Source organism: Dipodomys merriami, unplaced genomic scaffold (assembly GCF_024711535.1).
Source record: "Dipodomys merriami isolate MVZ:Mamm:240054 unplaced genomic scaffold, mDipMer1.0.p SCAF_34, whole genome shotgun sequence".
NCBI lineage: Eukaryota > Metazoa > Chordata > Mammalia > Rodentia > Heteromyidae > Dipodomys > Dipodomys merriami.
Genome location: NW_027204937.1, coordinates 5,430,313 through 5,444,284, shown reverse-complemented (window position 1 = coordinate 5,444,284; position 13,972 = coordinate 5,430,313).

The following is a 13,972-nucleotide window of genomic DNA, read 5'->3' as shown; positions in this document are numbered from 1 at the left end:
GATGGCAGTTTCATGCCAGCCTAGGCAAAAAGCTAGAGATTGTACCCCATCACCAATTATCAAGCCAGATGTGGTAGTGTACATCTATAATCCTAACAAACCAGGCACAAAGGAATATTGCGATTCCATGGTGTTGCTTGCAGTGAAACCTTGTCAGAAATAAAATTTAAAAGCAAAAATGAATGATGTTATGGAGGATTTAACCTGAATTCAAATCCCAGTACTGAACTCCTTCCCTTAAGAAAAAGTTTGAAGATATTAACTAAGTTATAGCTCAAGACAATGCTAGGTAACTGATAGAAAATATTCTCTGATATAGTAGAATTAACTGTGTTACTGCAACTCAGTTTGAATAGAACATTTCAGTCAATAGATTTCATTATGGCCATTCATACATTCCTAGATGGTGAATGGTATGTCTGCCTTAGTGAAAAATTTAAAAGTTAGTATTAAAGTACTATATAATCTGTGTCTCAAATTATAATTATTATTAATATAATTATTAGATTATTATTGGGAACTATTGGGATATAGCTGGCCTTATGATAATTAATAATTATATTGCCTAATATAATTTTTTCAAAGCTTATGTTCACAAAAAATTAGATGTGTGGAAAAATTGAAATTATATAGTTGATATAAAGTAATATATTAAGTAATTCATCCCCATAGGAATTTATGAACAATTTGGCAGCAAGCAGAGAATCATACCAAAATTATACAATGAATTATGATGTTCTTTTAAGCCTATTTCTCATCTGCCAAAGAAAATTATTTCAATGATAATATGTCTATATGTCCATTTATCTATCATATATCAATCTGTCACCTAGCAAAATTTTCATGATCCTGCTAATATTATTAATAATACAGAGATGGAGAAACTTCACATATGAATTTTAAAATTATTGGGGTAATTTTTATTATAGATCAATGGAATTTAACAAATTAAGATCTTAAAGGTAAAGTAAGATCTATCTTACTTAACAGCTTGAGCATATTTTTTCAACCCAAGCCAGGTAGGATAATGAAGAAAGAAGAAGATTCTCAAAAAGAGGGACTTCCAGAGGCAGGCTAGGCATAGTTTCAGATGAGATGAGTTTTTCTAAAAGGTGCTGTTTGAAGTTAGCTGTCTATATTCCATCCTATTTTCTTTAACACTAAGGAGTAATTTAATTTTCTCACTATTAGCTTTTAATGTATTTAATGTTAGTACCTTGTACTTAATACTATATTACAAATTCTAACTAGACAAAAATTATTTGTGTTACTATATTGCTTTGTTACCTCATACATTCTTTGTGCTGGCAGTTACAAACTTCACATAATTTGCAATCCAGTGCAAGAGGTGAACATTTAAGCAGACAAATGAAGAGGAGAAGAGTGGGAGAATGAAGTCAAGAAGCCAATGTAGTATATCCTACAAAATTAAGAAGAATGAGAGACGGGGTGTGTAGAAGAGGGATCGGTGAGACTATTGACAGGAATGACATTGATCAAGATATATTATATTCAGAAACTGATTTATTAGGTGGCAACTCCTTTGCACAACTACTTAAAAATAATAATAATTAGAAGAAATAACATGAGAGAAATAAGCAGAAAAGACAGCAATAAACTCTAAGCAGACCTGACCCGAAGTACTCATGCAGACAGAGCTATCTGAAGCACAGTACACACAGGGGAGAAAGCTATCATAGTGTAAGATGGATTATGCTCAAGAAAGAGTTGTCTGACTTAGAAAAACTTATTTTAAGTGAAGTAAGCCAGTCCCAAAGGAACATAGGTCTCATGGTTTCCCTTATTTGCAATAACTAGTATATGTCTGAGTCTAGCAGAAAAGGTCAGTAAGTTGATGTTAGGGAAATGAACCCCAAGATAAGTATTCAAATTTTTTTTTCTTTCTTGCAATTGTTTCTAACATATTTATAAGATGATTTTTTTTGTTAGTTTGTATGTCCCTCCCCCACGGTATAACCCCTGCTTTCACTGTATTTGATGTTGGTATACTTTGTGGAGGGGAAGGGAAAAAAATCGTTTAAATAGGGATACAGGTGAACCCATTGCAACAATGAGATGTACAAGTCGTTATGTCGAAAAATGAACTTTACAACTTTGGTGGGGGGGGTGAGGAGGATGGGGGGGCAGGAGGAGGATGGGAAAGGATGGGAAGGGGAAACAAAGGAGGAGGCTACAATGCTTGATAAGAAATGTACTCATTATCTTGCCCATGTAATTGTAACCCCTCTGTACAGTATTTTCACAATAAAAGAAAAGAAAAAGAAACCATAAATAAAAAAAGAAAAAAAGAAAAAACTAACTTTATAACTTTGGTGGGGGGGGAAGGAGTGGGGGGGGGTGGGGAGGAGGTATGGGAAGGGATGGGAACGGGTAACAAAGGAGGAGGCTACAATGCTTGATAAGAAATGTACTCACTATCTTGCCCATGTAATTGTAACCCCTCTGTACGGTATTTTCACAATAATAAAAAAAGAAAAAAAGAAAGAGTTGTCTGAGAAGGAAGACTGAGCTTCATAAACACTTGGGAATGAGATATCCAGCAAAATGGTAGGCATTTCAGGAGTGTTCACAAGGCAGCTGCACATAAAGCAATATGGTTAGAACTAGGTCTAGAGAGTATCCTAAGATTGCTCCTGAGTATATTTAGACTTCATTCTTTTCCATAAGACAGAGTCATTTAAAATTCAAGTAGATGAGGGAGAGTAAGACACATGAGTTTTAAAACCATCAATCTCTCTTGCATAAGAGTGCAGTGTGTCGTATGAGGGATCACAATGGGATCAAGAAGATTACTGAAAAGTCTGTGGAAACACTTCAAGAAAGAGGCAAAAATAAACAACAAATAAGGCACTGGGGAGAGGGGCTAAAGAAGAAAGGAACGGAATATCAAAATACATAGGATTGGAACAAATGCACTTTGGATCTGGGGGTAAAAGGTTGAGAAACGAAGATGAAAAGATCCATTTCTAATTTCTCAAAGTTCCATCCATCCCTGATATACAGAAATCATTCAAGAATGTTTCTAGACTAGAAAAGTAGATGAGCAAAAAACCATCACTAATATCTCATCATTATCATTGTTTCTGAATGAAGGCAGTGGTATAGTCAGGTACCATGCCCTTAATGAAGTGTCTAGATATATTAGCACATTTCAATTGCTTACAAAGTATTCTAGATACTGCTTTCAGAGAAATAGTTTGAAACATCACAGAACATGGATAGAACTCTACTCAAATGTGAGCCTAGCAATGTACAGATAATGTAAGTCATATATGAAAGACTAGTAATTTTTTTCTCCTTCTGGGAAAATCAATTCACAGAAATAAAAACTAGGAAAATAACATGATGCTCTGTATTGACTTACTTCATTGCTACTAAATATAGTGCAAATGATGTTGCACTTTTCTTCTCTTCAAAATGAATGACCTAACTACATTTAGTAATTGCATATGACTGAGAATAATTTAATTGACTATGTACAGTGGCTTGCTTTTTTTTTTTTTTTGCAAATGTTTGCATCTTGGTTTTCACATTTATTTTTTCTGTTTCTATTGGACCTGGCCACTGTGCTAAAAGAAAAGTCATCAGCCTTTAAGATTTCCCATGGGGCATAACAGTCATCAAAACTGTCAACTAGCCAAATTACCAAGGGGCAATTAGATGTATCCTTTCAGCCTTTTCATTTCACGTGTTACTGAAAACCAACTTATCATATTCAGTATCTTTTTTTTAACATATCACATCAATTCTTGTAATCTATATAATATTAGAAGATCTACATGGCAGATCCATTTATCTCACTCATGTATTCTCAAATAGATAGATAGATAGATAGATAGATAGATAGATAGATAGATAGATAGATAGATAGATGTGTATATATATAGGAACTGAGTAAAATAGACACATGACAGAAAACTCACAATATACATGCATTCATGGAACATAAGGAAGGTAGCCAGTAGGAATAGATATTTATCCTATTAAAAACATTTTAAGTATTAAGAGGGTAGTTCCAGTTAAGTAGTCAGGATAAAAACTAGATAAGCAAGTTTTCCTCCCCAAATATCTAACAAAAAGAATCAAATATGATAGCAAGATAAAAAAGAAATAATTTGACAATAGCCAAAGAAATTAGAAGCAGCAGCCAGCAACAAAAAAGAACAAGGAAGTTAAAATAAAAATAACTCAAAAGGCAGTGACCCAGGGCAGATGCAGAAGGCTCAGTACATTGGGGTAAGTGGTACAGCTTATGTGCCCAACACAGAAAGTAACTGAGCAGATGCAATCCTGAAAGTTCACCTAATATTTTCTCCCAAAAAGGAAAACACACACACACACACACACACACACACACACACACACACACACACACACACACACACACACACACACACAGGCTGATAGAACTAGTGGGCAGGCAGACCTGGAAGATGTAAAGTAGTATTTTATTTAAATATATGGCACATATTTTTAATATTTATAACATTCATCAAATATCTTCCTACCTTTCAAGTGTCATCTTTGTCAAATGTCATCATAGTCATGGTAGATATTTTTATTAGTATACATTAATTGTACAAAGGGGTTTCATTGTGGTAGTACCATACATGCCCTATGTTTTACTTTGACCAAATTCACCCTCTGGATTATTCTTCCTTATCCTTTCATTATCTCCTTCCATTGTTTTTGTTAATTTCTAGTGGGTCTCAGGATGGTATTTTCATATATTCATATATTGAATTTCCTCATTTTAAATATGCTGCTCACTGGTGCCTTCATAGTGTTATGCATGCATCACTATCATTTACCTCCCAAACGCATTCCAACTTACACAACTGAAACAAACTTCACACACATTAAATACTGGCTCACCATTTCTTCCTTCCATGCAGATTCTACAATCAACTTTTCTACAATCGGTATGATTTTGAATACTTTGAATACCTACATGAGTGTAGTGCTTGTCTTTTCACAACTGACATAACCTATGCCATAAATTCCTCCCTTTTTAAGGCTGAATAATATTTTACTGAATGGTACTCAGTGTTTTGATGACCTGTCTATCAAATAGATGAACACTTGTGGTACCACCACCTTTGAGTAAGTGATATTGCTATGAACATAAGTTCTAGTTCCAGCACTGAACTTTTGACATATGCCAGAAATAAATCGGTGAATCATCTAATTCTGTATGCAGTTTTGTTGAGGAAATGCCGTAGTATTTCTTCACCACAACGGTGCCCATTTTACATTCTCACCAGAAGTGCACAGAGTTCTCTATACTCTCAACAACACCAGTTTCTTTTAATAGTAGTAGCCATCCTAGTGAGTAAGAGGTAACAGCTCACTGCCTTTTGAGTTATCTTTACCTAATTACTAACTAATGATCCTGAGACTTTGAAATGTCTCATTGGACATTTCTAAATCTTTTTTTTTGACAACTACTCCAGATGGTATCCACCTTCTACTGCTAGACAGTACATCTCACCTGTAGATAAACATATAGTACTAAACATATACTAAACATATAGTACTTGAAATATCAGGTACTCATGTACCTGATATCAAGTATACTCATGCAGGCTGATGTTCCTATGCCGCTTTCCTTAATAAGAGCAGTTACAAAGGAAACAATCCTGCATGCAGCAAAAATGAAGAAGGAGCTACACTACAACAGGAAAAAAATTAGAATCACTGCAGATCTCTCCACACAAACAATGAATTCAAGAAAAGCCTGACAAAGCACCATACGAGCCCTGAAAGCCAATAACTGCCAACCCAGACTGATATACCCGGCAAAGCTAGCATTCACATTCGATGGAGAACTGAAAACTTTTAATAGCAAAGAAAAACTAAATGAATACATAAACATTAAGCCAGCATTACAAAGAATTCTAAGAGGGGGGGACACAACCTGAAGAAAGCAACCAGGAACTGGGACCTGCCCCAGACAGGCATTACTCAAAGTCTAACTGAGCAAGCACAGGAGGAAAGGAAAGAAGAAAAACTTAGGAAAACAGAATGGCAGGGACAACAATGCATCTCTCTATACTTTCTCTTAATATAAATGGGCTGAATTCACCAATTAAAAGAAAATGAACTGAGGACTGGATCAGAAAACAAGACCCATCCATCTGTTGCCTTCAGGAGACCCACCTCTCAGCCAAACATACAAAGAAACTCAGAGTGAAGGGGTGGAAAAGGATCTACCAATCAAATGCCCCCAGTAAGAAGGCAGGTGTAGCTATCCTGATATCTGACAAAATAAACTTTTCATTAAAATCAATACAGAAAGACAAGGAGGGACACTACATATTAATAAAGGGAACAATCCAAGAGGAGGATATAACCATCATCAACTTATATGCCCCAAATATTGGTGCACCCAGATATGTTAAACAAACGCTCTCAAACTTACAGAATAAAATAGATCCCAATACGATAATACTAGGAGACTTCAACACACCACTCTCACCAAAGGACAGTTCTACCAACCAGAGGATTGGCAAAGAAGCTACCGAATTAAGTGAGGCCATACTTCAAGCAGAATTAACTGACATCTACCGAGTATTTCACCCTAAAACAACACAGTACACATTCTTCTCAGCAGCTCATGGAACTTTCTCCAAAATAGACCATATCATAGTTCATGCAAGGAACTTAAGCAAATACAAAGGGATCGACATAATCCCCTGTATCCTATCTGACCACAGTGGAATCAAGCTAGCTCTCAATAACAAAGCATACCGCAGACATTTCTCTAATACATGGAAATTGAACAGCACACTCCTTAGCAATGCCTGGGTAACAGAAGAGATCAGAGGAGAAATAAAGCATTTCCTACAACTCAATGAAAATGAAAACACCTCACAAAGAAACTTGTGGGACACAGCAAAAGCAGTCCTGAGGGGCAAATTTATTGCCCTCAGTGCCCACATCAAGAGAATGGAGACAGACCAAGTAAATAATCTCATGTTGCAATTAAAACAGCTAGAAAAACAAGAAAAAATGGAACCTAAAGTTACTAGATGAAGCCAGATAACCAAATTAAGAGCAGAGATCAACCAATTAGAAAATCAGAATATTATAACCAAAATAAACCAAACACAAAGCTGGTTCTTTGAAAAAATAAACAAAATTGATGGCCGGTTGGCAAGATTAATTACAAAAAGAAGAGAGGAAACACATATTAACAGGATTAGGGATGCCACGGGAAAAAAATCACAACACGTATCCAAGATATCCAAACAATTCTAACAGACTACTTTCAAAAGTTATACTCTCTAAAGGAAGAAAATCTGGCAGAAATGGATGCATTTTTAGAGAAGTACAAGTTGCCCAAACTGAGCAAAGAAGAAGTAAACCAATTAAATAAGCCAATATCCTATAATGAGATACAGGAAGCTATCAAAAGTCTTCCAACAAAAAAAAAAGCCCAGGACCAGATGGATTCACAGCAGAATTCTATAAGACCTTTAAAGAAGAACTAATACCCATACTCCTCAAGCTCTTCAGAGAAACAGAGAAGGAGGGAGCTATCCTAAACTCATTCTACGAAGCCAATATCACCCTCATCCCCAAACCAGGCAAAGACCCAACCAAAAAGGAGAATTACAGGCCAATTTCCTTGATGAACACAGATGCAAAGATCCTTAACAAGATTCTAGCTAACAGAATCCAGAAATACATAAAAAAATTATACACTATGACCAGGTAGGCTTCATCCCAGAGTCGCAGGGATGGTTTAACATACATAAGTCAATAAATGTAATCCAACACATCAACAGAGCCAAGGTCAAGAATCACATGATTATCGCCACAGATGCAGAAAAGGCCTTTGATAAAATTCAACATTCATTCATGCTAAAAGCTCTGGAGAAAATAGGAATAGAAGGAACATTTCTAAAAACAATAAAAGCCATTTATGACAGACCAATAGCCAATATTATACTTAATGGGGAAAAGCTACAACCAATTCTCCTAAAATCAGGAACAAGGCAAGGATGCCCACTGTCTCCACTCCTCTTCAATATAGTCCTGGAACCCTTAGCCAGGGCAATAAGGCAAGTAAAAGACATTAAAGGGATCCGCATAGGGAAAGAAGAAGTTAAACTATCCCTTTTTGCAGACGACATGATACTATACCTTCACGATCCCAAAAACTCCATCCCCAAACTCTTAGAAATAATAAATCACTTCGGCAAAATAGCAGGATACAAAATAAACCCACAAAAATCAGTTGCCTTCCTGTACACTGACAATGTACAAGAAGAGAGGGAAATAAAGGGAGCAACCCCATTCACAATAACCTCCCCAAAAATAAAATATTTAGGAATTAACCTAACCAAAGATGTAAAAGAACTATTTAATGAAAACTATAAAAAGTTAAAGAAAGAAATTGCAGAAGACACTAGGAAATGGAAAGACCTCCCATGCTCTTGGATAGGCCGACTTAATATAGTAAAACTAATATACAAATTCCAAAACTAATATACAAATTCAATGCAATTCCTATTAAAATCCCAATGACGTACATCACTGAAATACAGAAAACAGTCCAAAAATTCATATGGAACAACAAAAGACCTAGAATAGCCAAAACAATTCTAGGGGATAAAGACAACATGGGAGGGCTATCCATGCCGAACTTCAAACTCTACTACAGAGCTATAATAACAAAGACAGCATGGTACTGGCACAAAAACAGACCCAAAGACCAATGGAACAGAATAGAAGATCCAGAAATAAATCCACAGGCCTACAGCCAGCTGATATTCGACAAAGGAGACAAAGACATACAATGGAAGAAACACAGCCTCTTCAACCACTGGTGCTGGGAAAACTGGGCAGCCACATGCAAAAAACTAAAAGTGGACCCCAGCCTATCACCATGCACCAACATCAACTCAAAATGGATTAAAGACCTTAACATTAAACCTGAATCTCTGAAACTACTGCAGGACAGAGTAGGAGAGACACTTGAACTAATAGGCACAGGAAGGAACTTCCTGAACAGAGTCCCAGGGTCACAACAAGTTGGAGAGAGACTCAACAAATGGGACTACCTTAAAATAAAAAGCTTCTGCACAGCTAAATCTATTGCAACCAAGCTAGAAAGACAACCAACTAATTGGGAAAAAAATATTTACCAGCAATAAATCAGACAAGGGGTTAACATCCTGTATATACAGGGAACTCAAGAAACTAATCCCTCCCAAACCTAACAAACCAATTACTAAATGGGCAAGGGAACTAAAGACGGACTTCTCAAATGAAGAAATAAAAATGGCAAAGAAACACATGAGGAAATGTTCATCATCCTTGGTGGTAAAGGAAATGCAAATAAAGACAACCCTGAGATACCACCTTACCCCAGTCAGAATGTCCCACATCCACAAATCAGCCAACGACAAATGCTGGAGGGGATACAGAGAAAGAGGAACCCTATTACACTGCTGGTGGGAATGTACACTTATATAACCAGTCTGGAGGGTCCTTAGAAAGCTGAAGATTGACCTCCCTTACGACCCAGTCATACCACTTCTAGGCATCTACCCTGAAGAACAGGAACCAATATACAAGGACACGTGCACCTCCATGTTTATTGCAGCACTGTTCACAATAGCTAGGATATGGAAACAACCCAGATGCCCCACCACAGATGAATGGATACAAAAATTGTGGTATCTATACACAATGAAATATTATGCAGCCATTAGAATGACAAAATAATGGCATTTGCAGGGAAATGGATGGAGCTAGAAGGAATCATGTTGAGCGAGGTAAGCCAAGAGCAAAGAGACAAACAGTACATGGTCTCCCTGATAAGTGGATGCTAAATCCAAAATGTTAGGTGATACGACAAAACTAACAGGACTTAAGAAACAAAGAACTCCCACTCATCTGGTCGAACCACTACTAAATATCCCCATGCTGCTGATCACATGTATGGTGTATAACATGTGTACACCGTTATATGTTATAGACTGTGATAGACAATTTGCTCCAGGAAAGTTAGAATGAACTTATGACTTGAAGTGAGCATCATTATTCCACAATACTGTGAAATTCCGGAAATTATGTAATCACTTAATCACAACCAAAAAAAAAAAAAAAAAAAAAAAAAAGAACCTCGGGGAAGGTAGGGAGGGAAGGGATGGTAGGGGGAAAACAATGGAGGGGGTAACAATGTTCAAGAGGAAGTGTACCTTACTCATGTAACTGTAACCCTCTGTATAGTATCTTTACAATAAAAAAAGAAATGTACTCACTATCTTGCCCATGTAATTGTAACCCCTCTGTACAGTATTTTCACAATAAAAAAAATTTAAAAAAATAAGAGCAGTTACATACTGCTCCAAATCTGCTTTCAAATCAGGCATTTCTTCCCATATGGCCAAAAAGCACTTTCCCTCTAGAATTAGAGGCAGAAATAAGAGTCTAAGAAATAATAATCATTGTGATTCTCTGCTAGGAGTATCCTAGACATATACTAGTTATTATAAATGAGAGGAAAACATGGAACCTATGCTGCTTTGGATCTAGCTTACTCACTTAAAATGCTTTTTCCCCAAGTCTCTCCATTTCCATATGAATGGGGCAATGTCATTCTTTCTGATGGAAGCATAGAATTCCATTGTTTATATATATATATATATATATATATATATATATATATATCACATTTTCTTGATCCATTCATCTACCGAGGGGCATCTGGGTTGGTTAAATATCTTAGCTATGGTAAATAATGCTGCAATGAACATAAACCATATAAAATGAAGCTAATCAAAATGAACTTCAAGATATGGAAATGATCATTTTTGTTTTTGTTTTTGTTTTCATGTATTGTGTGAAGTTATTTCTTTTTTCCCTTCTTTTGTTCATTTGGTTTATCCCCTGTTGTCACTGTTTTTTATTTTGGCACCCTGTGTCTTGTATATACATTTATCTGACTTAGGGAATGTAAGGGGAATAAAAAATGGTGAGACAAAAGACAAAGAGTAAACCAATGCAACAGCAATATTCACAAGATATTATGTTGGAAGTGAACTTTACAACTTGGGGTAGAGGAGTCTTGGGGTAAGGAAAAGTGAGAGGAAAAAGAGGGAGAGGGTAACAATGTTCAAAAAGAAATGTACTCATCACCTTACTTATGTAACTGTAACCCCTCTATATGTCACCCTTACAACAAAAGAAAATAATAATAATAACCATAATCTTCTTAATATTGATAAAAATGACCTGCACATCTGAGATCACTTATCTCCAAGCAGAAGAATCTCAGAGTTGAATACCATCAGAGTGAAACTTTTCAAAAAGAGACAAAAGGAGACTTGAAAACACCAAATGCAACTTATCATGAGCAAGGGTGTTCAATGAAATTCATGGCTGACTTCTTATCAGAAATCATGGAGGAGAGGAGTCAGTAGGAAGACATATATGATGTGCTTTTTTTGCTAAGAACCCCATATTCAGCAAGATCCTCCAAAAAAAAAAAGGAAAAATTACCACACTTCCTGATAAACAAAAAACAGAAGCATTTATCACTAGTACATTTATCCTATAGAAAAGACTAGTAGGAGTTCTTCAGGCTGAAATGAAAAACACAAAGCAGAGACTGGAATTTCACATAAAGAAAAAGAAGCATATGAAATTAAGGTGATTATGTAAGTATACAGGAACATCATATAAATGTAACTTTGTTCATGAATATATCTTCTACTCAGCAGACAAGCATCTATAAGGCAACATTTATGTTATAGCTTATTGTGTTGATGATCTTACTATGTCAAAGATATAATCTCAATGACAAAAATGTGAAAAAGAAGTAGGCAGTAGAGTGGCATTGGAATCATTTTTTGTGTTTGACTGAAATTAGCTTAGCATTCACAGGAACTTGATTGCTTCAAGTTAAAATGTTAATTGCAATTACCAGAGCAACAACCATTAATAAAATTATAAATTATATGTATATACAAGCAACAGAAGCATTAGTATAGCTCACTGTACTGTTTTTCACTCTAGAAAGCACTTTATTTGTATTAATATGCAGTTCATGACGGGCAGTACATTAAAACAGAAGTAATAGAAAACAATCAAGGGAGCAACAACAAATATCTGAATATCCAGAAAGTTGACTATAGAAAGTAGGACTTGAGGAGACCCATCAATTTATCTCCTACATCCTTGGCCACTAATGGATTGCTCCCTGGAGTAAATTTCCAATTATTTTAACCAGGCTACTTTGAAATGACTCAGGAGGAGAGGGGTTTTACAACTTCTATCGGGGGAGAGTATTCTGCGGTCTGATACACATCGCTGTTTCGAACTGGTCGGTTTGGTACGAAAATTTCCTTTTTAAATTTATTTGTTTTGCTATTTTCCACAAAGAACCTGCTATCTTAGGAAGAACTGGGTTACCTCATGCTGATTCCTGAACTTCTGAATTTCAGTGTGAACCTCCATTCCCAGGAAGTTTCCATCACACACTTCTGGTTACCATAGCCTGCTGCCTGGGATTCTTAGTTTCATTCTGCCTGGGATTTTTAGGGAAGTCCCTGGGAGAGACTTATGGTTGCCATTAGCAAGGATTTTAACCAACACCTGGAGGCCCATGATGGCCGATTCACTCTGTTCTCTCCAACTCGAAGGGCCAGTCCCTTCAGGTGTCTTCCTTCTCGTCATCCTGATTATGAATAGTCCTTCTACTCGAAATGTACATGTGATCATGTTTCTGAGTTGTAAACACCAGGTGAATGTACAGAATTGCAAAATGCTCTGCGATAATGTTTATTATAACAGCATTACTCAGATAGCTGTCATTTACTGTACACTCTCTGTCTCTAACCCAAACATGGTGTATGTAGGGGCCAGGGGAAGAGAATCACATATTTAACAGTTCTGTATCTTCAGTTCTTGTATCTCAAGGAATCTTAGCTTTGTGGCTCACAGACACTTTAGATCTTTTATTTAAAAAACAAAAACAAAAATAAGATAATGTGGTTTTTCTGGACATTTAAAAATATACTATGATCAGACTCAAGACAGAATTAGAAGTATAGCTGAACTATGTCACCTTAATAGAATAGTCAGTATGTTGCTGTCCTCATAATTAATTAAGTGAATATATCTTCTAATTAAATATGCATTCCTATCAGTCTCTCCAATGAGTTGTCATAGTGTAATCAAAAGTGTAGATTTCAAGTGTCTTTGGGTTGACTCTTCACCACTTGTTATTAGCTTGGAGTTGGGTAGGTCATCTAACCTCCCTGAGTTGCTGTTTCCTTATCTCTGAAATGAGCATAACCATAATTATCCCATGACCTTGCCTTACAGATTAAACAGGATCACTTATTTGAAGGTACTTAGTCTGATGCCTGGCCTATAGTTTTATGTTGAATCAATTAAGATGTTCTAGTACATGGAACAAAAATTTCAAACTCAAGTGGATTAAATGGTTAGGAAAAAATTTCTTCATATTGTATTAAGTCTATTAGGGCAGCTTTAAGGGTGGTAGATTCAGCGGTTCACCCATATTTATTACTGTGCTCCATAATTTTCAAATTCTCTATCCTCCCTGTAATAGTTTCTTCTCTGATCAGAGTTAGATTCACTACTACTAATGTTGTTTAAGAAGGAGAGTCAATGCCTCTTATGAAGCTCTTTATATCAGGGAGGGATTTTTTTTTCTAGATGATCAGAGTATTTTTAGATCTGTTTTTTAATAGTGGGTCACATGCCACAATCCACCAGCATGGAATCTTGGGAAAAGATGGTTCTGTCATTTAAATCTCTCTGTGAGATAATCAGAATCTGCCAGACAGGAAGAACCTGGAATAAAGTCTTTGAAGGAGGAAGGAAGGCATGGCAAGATGTTAAACCTTTTCCTCCTCCTCCTGGATTCATATCATACCTTACGCAGTTGTGAGGTATAGTAGCAGAAGTG